At 47.1% G+C, this 17,593-nt stretch overlaps 1 protein-coding gene across 3 annotated transcripts in view; it reads left to right on the top strand.

The window, feature by feature from the left end:
- The window catches only part of SFSWAP (splicing factor SWAP), a 292,952-nt gene that overhangs the window by 116,695 nt on the left and 158,664 nt on the right, over positions 1 to 17,593 (top strand). The window lies entirely within an intron of this gene.

The following is a 17,593-nucleotide window of genomic DNA, read 5'->3' as shown; positions in this document are numbered from 1 at the left end:
CAAAAGGGGACATATAATAATTTTATAAAAATATGGGGGCCATTGACAAAATACTGTAATGATTAAATAATAGAATACTTTTTCTTCCTTTCTTCTTTTAGAGATTTTCTTATGACACACATATAGGGGGGGTAAAGAAAACAATTTATATATAATATATTATAATATATGATACAAAATGTAAAAAATGATTAAGAGATAATAGAAGGGTGGGGGGAGGGAAAATGAATAAAATTTATCCAGAATATATTAATTTAGATATAAATATGTTATTGAATAATTATCAATTGTATCCTAATATGTTATATACTTTTATAAAATTTGAAAATATTATATTAAAGTGGTGAAGGGGTGGGGGGAGGGTGTAGGGGAAAATCAAATTCAGACATACATTGTATTAGATATAAAAGTGATACCATGCATATATCAAATGTATTTTATTATTCTGTACACTTTTTATGAAATTTGAAAATAAAAATATAATGGGAAAAAAAAAATAAATACCCGTGCAACGCCGGGGCATCAGCTAGTATGAGATAATAAATATCATTTTTGGGCACTCTACCCAGGAAGAAAAGTCATCTTTTTGACCCTATTTGTTTTTCTTTTAGGATTTTCAGGTGTACCATAATGAATATGCATGAGTGAAATTTGAATATAAGACGCTTTCATTTTATGTAAATTCTAACTCATCCATCTTCTGTGGATATCTTGAAAACCTGACTGGCTAGATGTGCCTTCAGGAGAGAGTTAGAGAAGCACTACCTTAAAGCATAAATATCTCCCCACATACTTACATTGAGAATTTTATATTTTGAGATTTCTTGTTGTGTTGAAGTTGAGCAGAGAAAGCAAAATAGATTAAAAGATTTCAATACAATTTTTAGGTTTGTCAGGCTTTTAAAAAAATTATTAGTTATCTGTACCAGTTGATGGCCAGATACCTCCGTTTACAGCATTTTAACTATGTTCCTGATGCAAGAAATTTGTCATTTGCTAACGAAAAGCACTGATTACATTAAGTATAAATTTAATATTCTAAGTCATTGGAACAGAATATTAAGTTTGCAGAGCAAGCTTATTTAATAATAGATGAACCTATAAATCTAATTTTTTGGCCATGTATATTGAACATTTCTGAGAGGCATATCATACAGATTAGCTGTGTACTTGCCTGAGCTGATGCTGAGTGAGTGAGCGAGGATCTATGTTAGAAATTACTCAAAAATGGCCCTTCAGGTCATCTCTTTATTTGAAGTACCATATTTTCATACATAACACGCATGTTGTTATTATGTGTCTTTACAAACCACGTACACCCCCTTCATGCTGTATGCATGGGCATGCTATACAGGTTTATTTTTTACTAAGATGCGCAAGTTACAAAATTTAGCACATTTTTTTTTAAAGACTTTTTGCACATTTTGTGCAGTAATAATGCCTGCAGGACCCTAAAAAGAAAAGACCCTAAAAATGTGTTTGGCAATTAGCACATCTTAGAAAAATAAACTACCGTATTTTCACGCATATAACGCGCGCGTTATACGCGTTTTTACCTACCGCGCATACCCCTCGCGCGTTATATGCGTGAGCGCGGTATACGAAAGTTTTCAAACATAGTTCCCACCCCGCCCGACGCCCGATTCACCCCCCCAGCAGGACCACTCGCACCCCCACCCCGAACGACCACTCGCACGCGCTCCCACCCGCACCCGCATCCACGATCGGAGCAAGAGGGAGCCCAAGCCCTCTTGCCCGGCCGACTCCCCGACGTCCGATACATCCCCCCCCCCGGGCAGGACCACTCGCACCCCCACCCCGAAGGACCGCCGACTTCCCGACAATATCGGGCCAGAAGGGAGCCCAAACCCTCCTGGCCACGGCGACCCCCTAACCCCACCCCGCACTACATTACGGGCAGGAGGGATCCCAGGCCCTCCTGCCCTCGACGCAAACCCCCCTCCCCCCCAACGACCGTCCCCCCCCCAAGAACCTCCGACCGCCCCCCCAGCCGACCCGCGACCCCCCTGGCCGACCCCCACGACCCCCCCACCCCCCTTCCCCGTACCTTTGGAAGTTGGCCGGACAGACGGGAGCCAAACCCGCCTGTCCGGCAGGCAGCCAACGAAGGAATGAGGCCGGATTGGCCCATCCGTCCTAAAGCTCCGCCTACTGGTGGGGCCTAAGGCGCGTGGGCCAATCAGAATAGGCCCTGGAGCCTTAGGTCCCACCTGGGGGCGCGGCCTGAGGCACATGGGCCCAACCCGACCATGTGCCTCAGGCCGCGCCCCCAGGTGGGACCTAAGGCTCCAGGGCCTATTCTGATTGGCCCACGCGCCTTAGGCCCCACCAGTAGGCGGAGCTTTAGGACGGATGGGCCAATCCGGCCTCATTCCTTCGTTGGCTGCCTGCCGGACAGGCGGGTTTGGCTCCCGTCTGTCCGGCCAACTACCAAAGGTACGGGGAAGGGGGGTGGGGGGGTCGTGGGGGTCGCCAGGGGGGTCGCGGGTCGGCTGGGGGAGCGGTCGGAGGTTCTTGGGGGGGGCGGTCGTTGGGGGGGAGGGGGGTTTGCGTCGAGGGCAGGAGGGCCTGGGATCCCTCCTGCCCGTAATGTAGTGCGGGGTGGGGTTAGGGGGTCGCCGTGGCCAGGAGGATTTGGGCTCCCTCCTGGCCCGATATTGTTGGGGAGTCGGCGGTCCTTCGGGGGGAGGGATGTATCGGACGTCGGGGGGGGGGCATCAGGCTTTCAGGATGGGGACAGACCTTCAAGGGGGGACAGTGCACGGAAGTCAGGGGGGGGGGTGAACGGAGAGTCGGGACAGCGCACGGAGAGGCGGGGCAGTGCACGGAAGTCAGGGGGGGGGGGAACGGAGAGTCGGGACAGCGCACGGAGAGGCGGGGCAGTGCACGGAAGTCAGGGGGGGTGAACGGAGAGTCGGGACAGCGCACGGAAATTCAGGGCAGTGCACGGAAGTCAGGGGGGGGTGAACGGAGAGTCGGGACAGCGCACGGAAAGTCGGGGCAGTGCACGGAAGTCAGGGGGGGTGAACGGAGAGTCGGGACAGCGCACGGAGAGGCGGGGCAGTGCACGGAAGTCAGGGGGGTGAACGGAGAGTCGGGCAGCATGCGCGGTATAATCGTGAGCGCGTTATACCAAAGTTTTTGTGCTTATCATCGTGATTTCTGCGCGCTATACACGTGTGCGCGTTTTATACGGGTGCGTGTTATTTGCGTGAAAATACGGTAGTGTATAGTGTGTGTTATATGCATGGGCATGTTATATATATCTATTTTTACATAAGCTCACCACTTGCATGAGTTATACACGTGGCCATGTTATGTGCATAAAGATACTATAATTTACAGTCACCTAGCAGAAAACAGAGGTCTACCATCATTGTGACGGCATGAAGGAGCAGTGCATGGGTACCATATTGGGACAAGTGATATATTTGTGTTGCCTTTGCCCACTCTTAGGCTTCCCAGCTGCTGTGAAATGGAGAGATAGGATATTTTTTTTTTTTTTAAAGTATTTCATATTTTATAATCACTTCCCACAAAACTTTCAGTGGCTTTTATAAGTGATATTTATATTTGGCATAACCAGCTAGTTTCCAAGTTTAGTTACAGTTTGATATACCGACCATCAAACAAATATCTGGACGGTTTACAGTTCCTAAAATTAGAGTTTAAAAAAATGCAATAATAAAATAAGGGAACATAAAAACCAGACAAAACCAAAGATAAGGACAGAGTAGGTATGAAAGCCACTGAGGGAGGGTAAGATTTAAAATTACATCAAAATAAAAATAAAAGGGAGGTAGGAAGGGAGAGAACAAAAAGGAGAAGGGGGGAGGTCGCTTCATAAAAGCGGTTGTTTTTGAGCAATAAAAATTAGAAGAAAAAAGGATCTTATCCATAATTTTGGTATGCATCTAGAAATAAAAAAGTTTTTAGTTTGGTTTTGTATTTAAGCGAGTAAGGGATTGCGTTCTAGAGGGAGGGGGTTGTGACAGAAAAGATAAAGTTTCGAGTGTAGAAAAGATCTTTAAGACAGAACAGTCAGTAGGTTAAGATCAGTTCAAAGAAGCGTGGGATGAACACAGAGGATCTAGAATCAGAAAATAATATTAAAAATTGAATTAAGGCCAGTACTGGGCCATCTGTATATGGCCATTTGGTGGAGGATGGGCTGGGGATGGCTTCAATGGCTGGGAGGGTGTAGATGGGCTGGAGTAGGTTTTAACGGAGATTTCGGCAGTAGGAATCCAAGCACAGTACCGGGTAGAGCTTTGGATTCTTGCCCAGAAAAAAATGTAAAAAATTTAAATCGAATCAGGTTGGGCAGACTGGGCATTCGGGTCTTTATCTGCCGTCATCTACTATGTTACTGTGTTATTAACAGCGAATCTCAGAGCTCCTGGCTAAGTGTCTTATATATTATACTAGTCTTTAAGCCTGTTATATTAACGGGTGCTAGAATAAATGTCTATCTTTCTTTCTTTCTGTCTCTCTCCCTACCCTTGTCTTTTTTTTTTTCTGTCTCTCTCCATTTGGCTGTCTTTCTTTCTGTCTGTCTCACTCCCTGGCCCCCTTTGGCTGTCTGTCTCACTCTCTGCCCCTGTGTCTTTCTTCCTTTCTTTCTGTCTCCCTCCCTACTTCCTTGTGCAGCAGCTGCAGCATTACCTCTCCCTCCATTTCTCTGTGCAATAGCATTTTTTCCCTTCCCCCTCCCCACTTCCCTGTGCAGAAGCCGAAGCAGCATTCCCTCCCTCTCCATTTCCCTGTGTAGCAGCATTTTTCCCTCCCCCCTACTTCCCTGTGCAAAAGCCGAAGCAGCATTTCCTCCCCTTCCATTTCCCTGTGCAGCAGCATTTTTTTCCCATTCCCCCACTTCCCTGTGCAGTAGCCACAGCATTCCCTCCCCCTCCATTTCTCTTTCAGCAGCATTTTTCCCCCTCCCCCCACTTCCCTGTGCAGCAGCCACAGCATTCCCTCCCCTCCATTTCCTTGTGCAGCAGGATTTCTCCATGCCCCTAATCTTCCCCTGGTCTGGCTGACTCTCTTGCCGGAGTTATTTTCAGTTTAAAGGAGCCGCTGCGGCTCCTCTAACGATCCCCGCCTGCATTGGAAGTCTTCTCTGAAGCAGGTGCGGCTCGTGACAGGAGCCGTGGCGGCACCTGTAAACTGAAAATTAACTCCGACAAGGGAGCCGGCCAACTGGCAGTTCAATTCGGAGCTTCGGTCTGCCCTGCTCCCTCCGTGCCTTTCCGTATTGTATTTTTTCATTAAAAGACGCGGCGGCGGCTCCTCTCATGATCCCCGCCTGCATTGGAAGTCCAACGCAGGCGGGGATCATGAGAGGAGCCACCGCCGGCAATCTTAGGGGGGCCGTTGGGGGGTCCGGCAGGAGGGGTTGGGTACCCTCCTGCCGCAATTGTCGGGAGGGCCGTTGGGGTCGGCAGAAGGGGTTGCGTACCCTCATACCGCATTTGTCGGGAGGGTCATGAGGGGGGGGGTCGGCAGGAGGTGTTGGGTACCCTCCTGCCACGATCGTCGGGGGGGCGGGTTCAGTCAGCAGGAAGGGTTGAGCACCTTCCTGCTGGCGATCTTAGGGGAGGGGCGTTGGAGGGTCCGGGGAGGGGGATTGGGCATATTAAACCCGATTCTTTAACTGGCGTCTGCAACATGGACGTTGGTTACAGAATCGAGTTAGCTTTGGGCGGGTGTAGGCCCGATTCTGTATAGGACACCCGGGACCGGCGTCCTATATAGAATACGGATTTTTCTTTTTTGAAAATGAGCCCTCTAATAACATATTTAACTTTGTAAATATCTGCTTTGAAAATGAGCTTCCGCATCTCTTAAATTGTAATAGTACAATGGTTTGGCTCACCTATTTGGGGTTCATATCCAATTGGAAACCATCAAACGCTTGAGTATCATACAGAATGCTGCCATTCGCCTCATCTACGATCTTAAAAAATCGGATCATGTAAGCCCTTATTACAGAAAACTGCACTGGCTGCCGATGGAGGCAAGGATCATCTTCAAATTTGCTTGCCTCTGCTTCAAAACCTTAACAGGCTCTTCCCCTATCTACTGTCTGATCATTTTGAATTCTCAGGCCCATCCCACACACGTAATGCCTACCTGTTTGCCTTCCCATCCTTAAAGGGCTGCATCTACAAGAGATTCCTTGATAGATCTCTGTCATTCCAAGCAGGCAAATGGAATAAATGTCTAACAACCCTCATTTCAAATTCACCCTCCTACCAAACTTTCAGGAAATCAATTAAAACCTATCTCTTTGACAAATTTCTCGGATTCCTTCCCTGCCTTATATCCCTGACATGCTTCTCGATATACCTGACTAATCCCAACTGCTAAACTAATCTGAATGTTTTATATGTAACATCGCTGTCTCTTCTTCTGTAAACCGCTCTGAAGTGTCGTGGTACTGCGGTATACAAAAATAAAGTTATTATTATTATTATAACTTTTCAAATATGTGTCCAGTGTCTTTAAGCACACTGTACCAAGATGTGTTTTTGTGAGCCAAGAGATTCTTATTGTGTCAATTGATATTACTTATCCTGAAAGTCTAGTAGAACTATTTGAGAGTTTAATAAGTATATGGTAGTTATCCTTATTTTTCATTTATCAAAGCTAGTAGAAATTATTTCTTCTCTTGTCATGATGCTCAGGCATGACCCAAATGAGATGCACACTTTGTATATGAATCTTATACAATCTAAATAAGAATGTAGACAGAAGTAACTGGGATTCCAATGGGATAATTTGTTGAGATTGCAAGAATTTAAAGAATTCAGGTAACTGACATAAGCCCTGAGATATACAAATTCACTTTGTCAAGATTGTAAATATGTGTTTAATAAAGAAAAAAGCAGCAATGTATAACACTTTTTCAAACCTTCAGTTCAGATGTATTCAAGCAACTCTGCTCAAGCCAAGAGCCAAACTACTGTATAAGCCACATTAACTGTGTGATATATAAAACATATGTGGAGTACAGTTTTGAATAGTAGCATAAACTAAACATGCAGAAGTAGAACCCACAGATTAAGGCTTAAAATCAATAATAATTTATAAAGTAGTTTTATTTATTAAAACTATATTGATACCATTTTAACTGCATAAGAAAATTATTTTAGCAGAGTTTATACAACATATTTCTTTGAGCTGAGCAACATTATCATCTTAGCAACCTCCTTTTACATTTTCAACTTAACAGTGAAAAGTCATCACTGATGGCAGCTTGGAAGGTTTATTCGAAAGAGCAAGGGGAACTCCCATTTGGCATACTGTAAGATGTTTGCCAGTGTACTTTGAGGGTTGAATTCATACATCATTCCTACCTGACAAATTTAATTCCAGGAGGAGCATGTCCTGTTCATTGGACAAATTTTTAACACCATGAATGCAGTTGTACCAGCAATCAGCAAGCAATGATCGTCCTCTTTCCTGTCTAAAATAATCTTGTGCTCAAAGCATTCTGGTTTTAATTTCATGAGTACTGTATATTGATTTTTGATGAAGTGACAATTATTTTTGTACAAATGAGTAGGAAGAGTTTGCAGTCATAATTGACTTTATACATTCTGACTGTATGTTTTGTTTTGAATCTCCCCTTATTAGCCAGGTAGACTTAAGGATCACCACCTTTTACTTTAAGAATGTGCAGTGGAGAATGGATCTCCCTATTAAGATCTGCCAACTACTTCAAAGAACCCTGGATTGACTACTGTCAGATAGGATGTTGGACTTGATGAGCCATTTCTATACTTTCAACTTCTTTTAGTTTATTGCAGATTTTATACATGTTCATTCTTGACTTTGTGAGATTTGAAGTTGTTTATCCCAGTTGCCATGTCCCACTAATTCCTATAGTAAACCTAGTATACAAGTGGGCAGAGGAACATTCAGGCTCCATGTGGGTGTTCAAGGCCAAGAGAAAAAGATCAGAGTACTGGTAATATAGCCACCTGCCAACATACTGAATGTTCAGCACTTTAACTGCAGGGTGCAAAGATGTCCTCTGATTACTGTATCAGTTTATTTGCATAATGCCAGTGGCACACTAATCTGGAATTTTAAAGCAACAGAGATCATTTAAACAATTTCACAGCCATACAGAATGTAAGATCTCCCTGATTTTTAACAGTGCCCAACCATTTAAATTTTAGGTAGCATTTAAATGGTAGTATCGCCCATTGTCACAGAGTATTACAGCAGCTTAAAATTTCCTGCTTCTTGGGTGACATAAGTATTCCATCACTATAGAGCTGTCATTGGCTACAGCACAATATACATGAGTTCATCTGCTTTACCACAAGGCTAACAGGAAGGATAATACATTTGCAGCTCAGGCTGTTACCCATATGGGTAACTATGAATTAATCACTGTCTTTAAGAGATTACGTTTACCTCTAGAATTATAGCCTTGGCATATTCATTCTTGTTTGCTTTGCATGTACACATTGAGGTGACTAAAGATAACAGTAGCATCTGAACAAGAAGACTTCAAAGTATGAGCCTTCTATATCCAATGTAGAGAAAATAGTTGGCACACTAAGGCCTCTCTTACCAGAACTATACGTTGCAATCAGTACACTATATAACAGTGGCAAAAACAAATGCATAATAAATCTTTTGAATATAACATTTTCCCATAGTACTAGAGAGGTTATACATTTTAAGGAGTGAATTCTATATTTGACAGAAGTTAGTTTATCCCAAACTTACCTTTCTTCAAGCAACTTTTCATGAAACAAATATAAGATATGTTTTTGCTATAGCACATTTGGATTTGTGATAGGCAGACTATACATTTTCTAAATAAAATTAATACGTCTCATTGGGTCACTTCCCTTTTTATTTAGCATTTGTTTGCTAAAATTATTTTGTTGAAATATTACCACTTATAGATGATTCAACTATAAGTACTTCATAACCATTATAACCTTTATTGTAATGAAATCTGCAATATATATATGTTTACATTTGATATCTTCATAAGGTCTTTCTTTTTACTTGCATTTAGTACTAGCAGAATTATCTGTTCTAGCAATGGATGAGTGCTTGTTGTATACATGCATTAGAAAATGTTACACCAGATTTTATGGAAAAGAGGAGGGAAGCTTCTTTCAGCAAATCAGAGAATCAAGACTAGGGCGTTGAGCCACTAGCTGACAGCCATTTCAGCAGCTGATTGGTCATTGAGGCTTTATAATGTTAAATGAGAGTTGGCAAGAATTGTATAAAAGGGGTGAAGAATGTCCTTCTAGAGGCAAATTAACTCTTCAAAAATTTAAGGGAATTGAATGAATCCTAGCATAAGGGGGGAAATAGTGAAAAGACAAGAAGTTCAAAAATAGGCCAAATCAGATGGAAGATTCCAGAGATTTAAGTGTGCCCCCCCCCCCCAAAAAAAAAAAAGAACCATTATATTTCTGTGGAAGAAGGAATTTTGTTTCTATAAATAACAGAGAATTAACATAAAGGGGTGAAACTTAGTTTATGGAGAGAGCCAGTAAAAAGGCATATTGAGTTCAAAAATAGGCCAAATTGGATTTGTAGTTGTAGGGGAATTAGCTCTCCAAATATGGCCCAATGCATTTCTGTAGGAAAATGAGTTTCAGCTTCTGTAGCTTAGAATCTTGGAGTAAAATATAGCAGTTAGAAAAGAGAACAAGGTAGAATTCCATCTTCATCCAAACCCCCTAACTGTCCCACAGTCCATCCACACACACTCCTACCACACAAACTGCCCTATCTCCAAATTATAGTACTAATGTCAAATACCTTTGTGCATGAAAGGAGAGGAGGACTTGAGGGTGATTATATATTTAAGGTGGCCAAACAGATAGAGAAGGTGACAGCGAAAGCCAGAAAAATGCTTGGGTACATAGAGCAGAAAAAAGGAGGTGGTGGTTCCTCTGTATAAGTTTCTGGTTAAACCCCATTTAGAGTACTGTGTACAATTCTGCATAGTCAAAAAGATGGAAACAGTAAAGAGTCTGTCCAGAAAGTAGGTGTGTAGGAACAGACTTAAAGATCTCAATATGTATACTTTGGGAAAACATGGGGGAGAGAGATTGATGGAGACTAAAATACCTCATGGCATAAAATACATATGAGGGAAGTCTCTTTCAATTAAAAGAACATTCTGAAATGAGGGGGCATGGGATGAAGCTGTAAGGGGGTAGAGTTAGATGTAATTGAAGGAATACTTTACAGAAAAGGCAGTGGAGACACACACTATCTAAATTCAAAAATGCATGCCTGTAAGGAAGAGGAAAGAATAGCAGAATGGTATGGCTGGGCAGACTGGATAGTCCATGTGGTCTTTATTTAATATCATCTTCTATATTTCTGCCCCCATATTACCTCTAAATTACCTCCTGCAAACTTCCCCACTTCAAAATACCAGCCTCCAGCCTTTTCATTATCCCACAAACTTATATCCCCTCCTCACAAAAAAACCCCTATATCCACAACCGACATAATAGCCAACAGGCCTCTTCAGTCACAAAAACTACCCCTGCTAATGTCCCATCCCTAAATGTTGTCCCCCACAACTACCACCTCTCCCTCAAACATTCTGCCCTATAAATGCCCCCCAGCAATCTCCCATGCATGCAAGTGCACACACACGTAGATTCCCCACAGATGTACACAGAGTGAATGCTAATATCTTCCTATTCCTTTATTTAATCATCTCAGCAAACGTTAGCAGTAAATCAGAGAGAGCGAGTTCATGTTCTATATATTCTGGCCTAGGAGTAAGGTTCATTGGCTTTCATGGTATGAACAAACTTAAAGCCACAGCTATACTTAAATTGTTACCAAGCCAGGCAGTGGAAGGAACCTACAGTACAGAATATCTAGCACTCACAAACACGTGGAAGAAAAAAACGTCAAACTTAAGTAGCAGCATAAATGAAGTTATCCCAGGACAAGCAGGCATGATATTCTCACATGTGGGTGACGTCATCTACGGAGCCCCGATGCGGAAGCATTTTCAAGCAAACTTGATTGAAGATTTAAGTTTGCTCTGCTGCTCCACGCATGCGTGCCTTCCTGCTCCACTAGGGGGCGCATCCCCTCGTGGTCTCCAGTTCAAAATTTTCCGCTGAGCCTAGAAGTCGTGTTTTTTCAGGCTCTGCCCCAACTGCCTTCTAGCACCGCAATTTTTTATTGTTTTTCTCGATTTAGTCGGTGTGCGCGAGTTTTTTCTTGTTTCAACTGTTCCTGCTTCGTTTTTCACCGACCCGGAGGCTTCCGGGGCCACGTGGCTATTCGAGCCGCGGCCAGTTTCGATTCTATGTCCCGGCCTTTGACCGGCTTTAAAAAGTGCTCCCGGTGCGAGCGGCTTCTTGCCATCACAGACCCGCATCGCCGGTGCATCCTCTGCCTGGGGGCCGCTCATCCAACCGACTCCTGCCCCCAGTGCGCTACTTTCCAGAACCGGGCCCTCCGTCGAAGGAAAGCCCGTATGGCGGATCTTTTCGCCCCGGACCAACCCTCTACCTCGGCCTCGAGGTCGGCCCCGGCCCCAAATACCTCGGCATCGCCTCGAGACTCGAACCCGAAGTCCTCGGGACAATAGAAGACCTCGGCTCCGGGTAAGTCCCCTCTTCCCTCTTCAGGTTCTGTACCAGCAAAGAAACCAGCCTCGGGGACGCCGGCGACGCATGGCGGAAGTCCCATGCGTACAGCCCCGGTGAAGCCCTCCAAGCCTTCGGGCCATGCCTCCACCACACGGGAATACTCTGATACGAGGTCGCCCCCGGTGGAGTGCACCGAGGCAGTGGACATGCCCTCGATGCTGTCTGTGCCCGTTTTCCAGGACCTACTCCGAGCGATGATCTCGTCGGAGCTGTCCGCTGCAATGGCCCATTTGCAACCGGCCTCGACCTCGACCCCGCATGTGCCAGACCAGCCTGAGCCTCGCGTCGAGCCACCTCGAAGTAAAGCGCGCAAGCTTCGCCGCATTCCATCCTCCTCGGACTCCTCACCGAGGCACCCGAGGCGCTCTCCCTCCACAGACCGCCGCGGTGCAAAACGTAGGGCTAAAACGACAGAAACCTCGAACCGCCGTACTTCCAAGAAGGCCCGGGGTTCCCCCACTCTACGAGGCCGTTCACCTACACCTCGTACGGGACCGCTAAGGGTGGCTGAGTTATCACTCTCCAACCCGCGCATCCTCCGAACTCCCCCTCGGACCGGGACTCCGACCCGAGTTTGCAGGTTGTCACCGAGGGAGTCCGGGTCGAGGTCACCGATTCGACATCGATCGGTACCTCGAACCCCGACATCGTCTCCGAGGGGCTCCTCGAGACGTCGGAGATCTACGACCCCGGAACACTTTCACAGTACTTCCCCGGTCTCGGAGCGTGGATCGGAGCAGGAACCTCGATACTCGAGGGAAGCCTCCCCATCCTTCTCCACCCGACGGAGGTCTCTTTCACCGACCCCGCACGGGGCCTCGGGAACATCTCGCCCATCCTTCACTCGCTTTGTCCAGGACATGGGCCACGCTTTGGACTTAGACCTCCAGTCCGACTCCAGATACTCTAAGGAATACCTAGCGGAGCTGGATATGCCATCACTGCCCAGAGAGTCCCTCCGCTTACCGCCTAACCCGGTACTCCAACAGGCCTTCTTCAGGAACCTGGAGACCCCCTACATGGTCACAGCCGTACCCTCCAAAATGGAGGCCAAGTACCGCACAGTACCCTACCCGGGATTCGAACAACCACAGCTCTCCCACCAGTCGCTGCTAGTAGAATCCTCCTTGAAAAAGGCCCACCCATCCCGAGTCTCAGCCGTGGTCCCCCCAGGCCGAGAAGGCCGAACCCTAGACAAGTTCGGCAGGAGACTATATCAGAATGCCATGATGGCCTCTAGGGTGCAAAGCTACACTTTCACCTTCACTTCCTACCTCAAACACCTCATTGGACTATTGAGAGCCTTTGAGACTGACCTACCGGCCTCCCGCCAAGGAGCGTTTGGCCTGCTTTTAGAGTCCCTCTCCAACCTGCACCTCCATCTATTCCACGCGGCCTACGATGGCTTCGAACTCTCCTCCAGAGAGGCAGCCTTTGCTATCGCCATGCGCCGACTAGCTTGGCTGCGCCTGGTCGACATGGACCCCAACTTACAGGACCGGTTGGCTAACCTACCCTGCGTGGGAAAAGAACTGTTCGATGACACGATCGAGGCGGCCACAAAACGCCTCTCCGAACACGAACGCTCGTTTGCCTCCCTCGTCCGGCAAAAACCTAAACCGCCCGCGCCCAGGCTGTTCAGGGCCCCTCCACGCCGCTACCCACAAAAATCCACCCCTCCCTTCTCGCGGCCTCCACCCAGGCGTCCGCAAGCCCACCATCGGGCCATGCCCAAGTCCCAACCGCCTGCGACTTCCAAACCATCCCCGTCCTTTTGACGGGATTCGCGGAAGGGGGCGGGCCCCCTCCGCCATAGTCCCAGGCCTCCTTCCCATCGGAGGTCGCCTCAAAGCCTTTTACCCTCGCTGGGAACAAGTCACGTCGGATGCATGGGTCCTTGGCGTGATCTCATCAGGATACTCTCTCAACTTTCGGGCCATTCCTCCAGACAACACCCCGAGGAATTGCCCTCCCAACCGGACGCAGCTACCCCTACTCCTCTCCGAGGCTCGAGACCTGCTTTGCCTCAGGGCAGTGGAGGAGGTTCCCCCCGACCAACGGGGGAAGGGCTTCTATTCCCGTTACTTCCTGGTACCGAAAAAAACGGGAGACCTACGCCCAATACTAGACTTGAGACGCCTCAACAAATTTCTAGTACGAGAAAAATTTCGGATGCTTTCCCTTCCGACCCTCTACCCCCTGATCGACAAGGGCGACTGGCTCTGCTCCCTCGATCTGAAGGAGGCGTACACACATGTCCCAGTACACCCCGCCCACCGCAAGTTCTTGCGTTTTCAGGTAGGGGACTGGCACCTACAATACCGAGTCCTCCCCTTCGGCCTAGCATCATCAACTCGGGTCTTCACCAAGTGCCTCGTGGTGGTCTCAGCAACCTTACGCTCCCAGGGCCTCCAGGTATTCCCCTACCTGGACGACTGGCTGATCAAAGCCCCGTCCAGGGAAGCGGTTAACTCAGCGACCCAACAGACTATTACCTACCTACAAAATCTGGGGTTCAAAATAAACTTCCCAAAATCCCAACTACGCCCCTCGCAGACCCTACAGTTCATCGGGGCCACGCTGGATACGGTTCGCCTCCGTTCCTTCCTCCCCCCTCCGCGCCTAGAGGCGTTAGTAAGTCTGAGTCGAAGGATCTCTCTGCTGACTTCGGTATCAGCTCGACAGATGATGACTCTCCTAGGCCACATGGCCTCCACCGTCCATGTCACACACTTCGCCCGCCTCCATCTGAGAATACCTCAATGGACCCTGGCCTCTCAATGGCGTCAAGACCGGGACCCGATCGACCGTCCCGTGACAGTGACTCCTTCCTTGCAAAGATCGCTCCGCTGGTGGGCCGACTCTTCAAATCTTTCCAAAGGTTTACTCTTCCTCGCCCCTCATCACAGCAAGGTACTCACCACGGACTCGTCAGAGTACGCTTGGGGAGCCCATCTGGACGGCCTACGCATGCAGGGGATGTGGTCAGCGGAAGACCGCCGCTGTCACATCAACGTGCTAGAGCTTCGGGCAATCTATCTCGCAGCTGTAGCTTTTCAACATCTGCTCCACGACCGGGTGGTCCTCATCCGAACCGACAACCAGGTAGCAATGTACTATGTAAACAAACAAGGAGGAACAGGGTCTTGGTCCCTCTGTCGGGAAGCCCTGCGCCTCTGGAAATGGGCAATCTCCAACAACACCTTCCTTCGAGCGGTGTACATACAAGGAGAACAAAACTGTCTGGCGGACAGACTCAGCCGCCTCCTCCAGCCACACGAGTGGTCACTGCACTCTCAAACCCTACAACAGGTGTTCAAACAGTGGGGGACACCTCAAATAGATCTGTTCGCATCCCCCCACAATCACAAACTGCCTCTCTTCTGCTCCCGGATGTACTCCCCGGACCGGCTCAAGGCCGACGCCTTCCTCCTCGACTGGGAGGGAAGGTTCCTGTACGCGTTCCCGCCGTTTCCTCTGATCCTGCGGACGCTCGTCCACCTGAAAACAGTACAAGCCACCCTGATCCTGATTGCTCCTCACTGGCCACGCCAGCCTTGGTTTTCCCTTCTACTTCAACTCAGTGTCAGAGATCCACTGCCTCTGCCTCGGTTTCCCTCTCTACTATCACAGGGTCAGGGTTCGCTGTTACATCCCAATCTTCAATCTCTTCATCTGAATGCTTGGTTTCTTTCCCCCTGACTTCTCTCCCCGTGTCTCAATCAGTCAAGGAGATATTGGAGGCCTCTAGAAAGACCTCAACGAGAACCTGCTACTCCCAAAAGTGGACCAGATTCTCAGCCTGGTGCTCCTCTCACAGCCAGGACCCGGTGTCGGTCCCCGTCCCCCTGGTCCTTGACTATTTACTTCAATTATCTCACTCCGGCCTAAAGACCAACTCCATTCGAGTACACCTCAGTGCGATTGCAGCCTTCCATCACCCCCTGTAAGGGAAAGCCCTCTCGCTCCACCCCCTAGTCTCTCGCTTCATGAAGGGTCTTCTGAATGTCCACCCTCCTCTCAAACCTCCTCTGGTGGTTTGGGACCTTAACGTGGTTCTGGCTCAACTAATGAAACCTCCATTTGAGCCCCTAGACAAATGCCATCCAAAATTCCTCACTTGGAAGGTGATTTTCCTGCTTGCGCTCACTTCTGCTCGGCGGGTTAGTGAGCTACAAGCTCTAGTGGCGGACCCACCCTTCACGGTATTCCATCACGACAAGGTGGTACTCCGCACTCATCCAAAGTTCATGCCTAAAGTAGTGTCTGATTTTCATCTCAATCAGTCCATTGTCTTACCTGTGTTTTTTCCCAAGCCCCACTCTCACCCCGGAGAGGTGGCGCTCCACACTCTTGACTGTAAGAGAGCGTTGGCCTTCTACCTCCAACGCACTCAACCACACCGGAAAGTCCCACAATTGTTTTTGTCCTTCGACCCAAACCGGTTAGGTCACCCAGTCTCCAAGCGAACCTTGTCCAACTGGTTGGCCGATTGCATCTCCTTCTGCTACGCTCAGGCTGGTCTCGCACTGCATGGTCGAGTAACGGGACACAAGGTCCGAGCGATGGCAGCCTCCGTAGCGTTCCTCAGGTCCACACCTATTGAGGAAATCTGCAAGGCTGCCACGTGGTCTTCGGTTCATACTTTCACCTCCCATTACTGTCTGGACTCACTGTCCAGGAGCGATGGCCGGTTCGGCCAACCGGTTTTGTGAAATCTATTTGCTTAAATTGCCAACTTCCCTCCATCCCTCTTCAGTTAGCTTGGAGGTCACCCACATGTGAGAATATCATGCCTGCTTGTCCTGGGATAAAGCACAGTTACTTACCGTAACAGGTGTTATCCAGGGACAGCAGGCATATATTCTCACAACCCGCCCACCTCCCCGAGGTTGGCTTCTTTGCTAGTTAAGTGAACTGGAGACCACGAAGGGATGCGCCCCCTAGTGGAGCAGGAAGGCACGCATGCGTGGAGCAGCAGAGCAAACTTAAATCTTCAATCAAGTTTGCTTGAAAACGCATCGGGGCTCCGTAGATGACGTCACCCACATGTGAGAATATATGCCTGCTATCCCTGGATAATACCTGTTACGGTAAGTAACTGTGCTATTTAAGAAAGCTAGAAGTTTCTTATTACTGGCATTAAAAAAAACTTCACAGAGGACTTAATCCATATCTCAAAAAGGTCCAAAGCACTGACTGTGTATAGGAAAGTTAGAATAACACTTATCTTTAGCTGGAGAATAAAACACACAATTCATAATCCTCAAATGTTTACAAAATCTTCAATTCTTCAAAAACTCCAGTAGTTTCAAAAATTTCACAGCCCCAGAAGAAGAATGCATAATTCCAAAAAGGGTACTAGTTTTGCCAGATTACCTGGATGTGTCAATGGAAATCTTTCAAATCTGTGCACTATCAGCTCTCAGCTAGGAGAGAGATGGTGATGGAGGGGAGTAGGGTTGCCTGATGAGTGGGAGGGTTGGGCTGTGGGTGTTTGGGGAAAAGGCTCTATCTTTATTGCTGCAGGGCTCTTATAGGAGTATACTTTGTACATTCAGGTTGTGATATCCAATAGCTGCTTCTTGTGGATTAATGAGGAGGGGTGACTCCACTAAACTGCACTGTTGCAGCTTGAATGTTAATGCATTTACTGTATTAAATATTGTCCTATATTTTTTATGTTAATTTCTTTGAACTTCTTTTGAACTTATTGGATTTATTATATTTGACATACTGCTTGTACATGAGTATTAAGTGGTTTACAATACTAATACATTAGAAATGAGGGTTACATTTTCAATCATTGGAAAATTTTCCCTCTGTCCCAGTGGACTCACAATCTAATTATAGTATCTATGTAGGAAGTATTTAAATACATGCTAGAGAAATATGAAGAG

This window comes from Geotrypetes seraphini, chromosome 8 (genome assembly GCF_902459505.1).
Source record: "Geotrypetes seraphini chromosome 8, aGeoSer1.1, whole genome shotgun sequence".
NCBI classification, from domain to species: Eukaryota; Metazoa; Chordata; class Amphibia; order Gymnophiona; family Dermophiidae; genus Geotrypetes; species Geotrypetes seraphini.
This window is presented reverse-complemented; position numbering and strand designations above follow the sequence as displayed.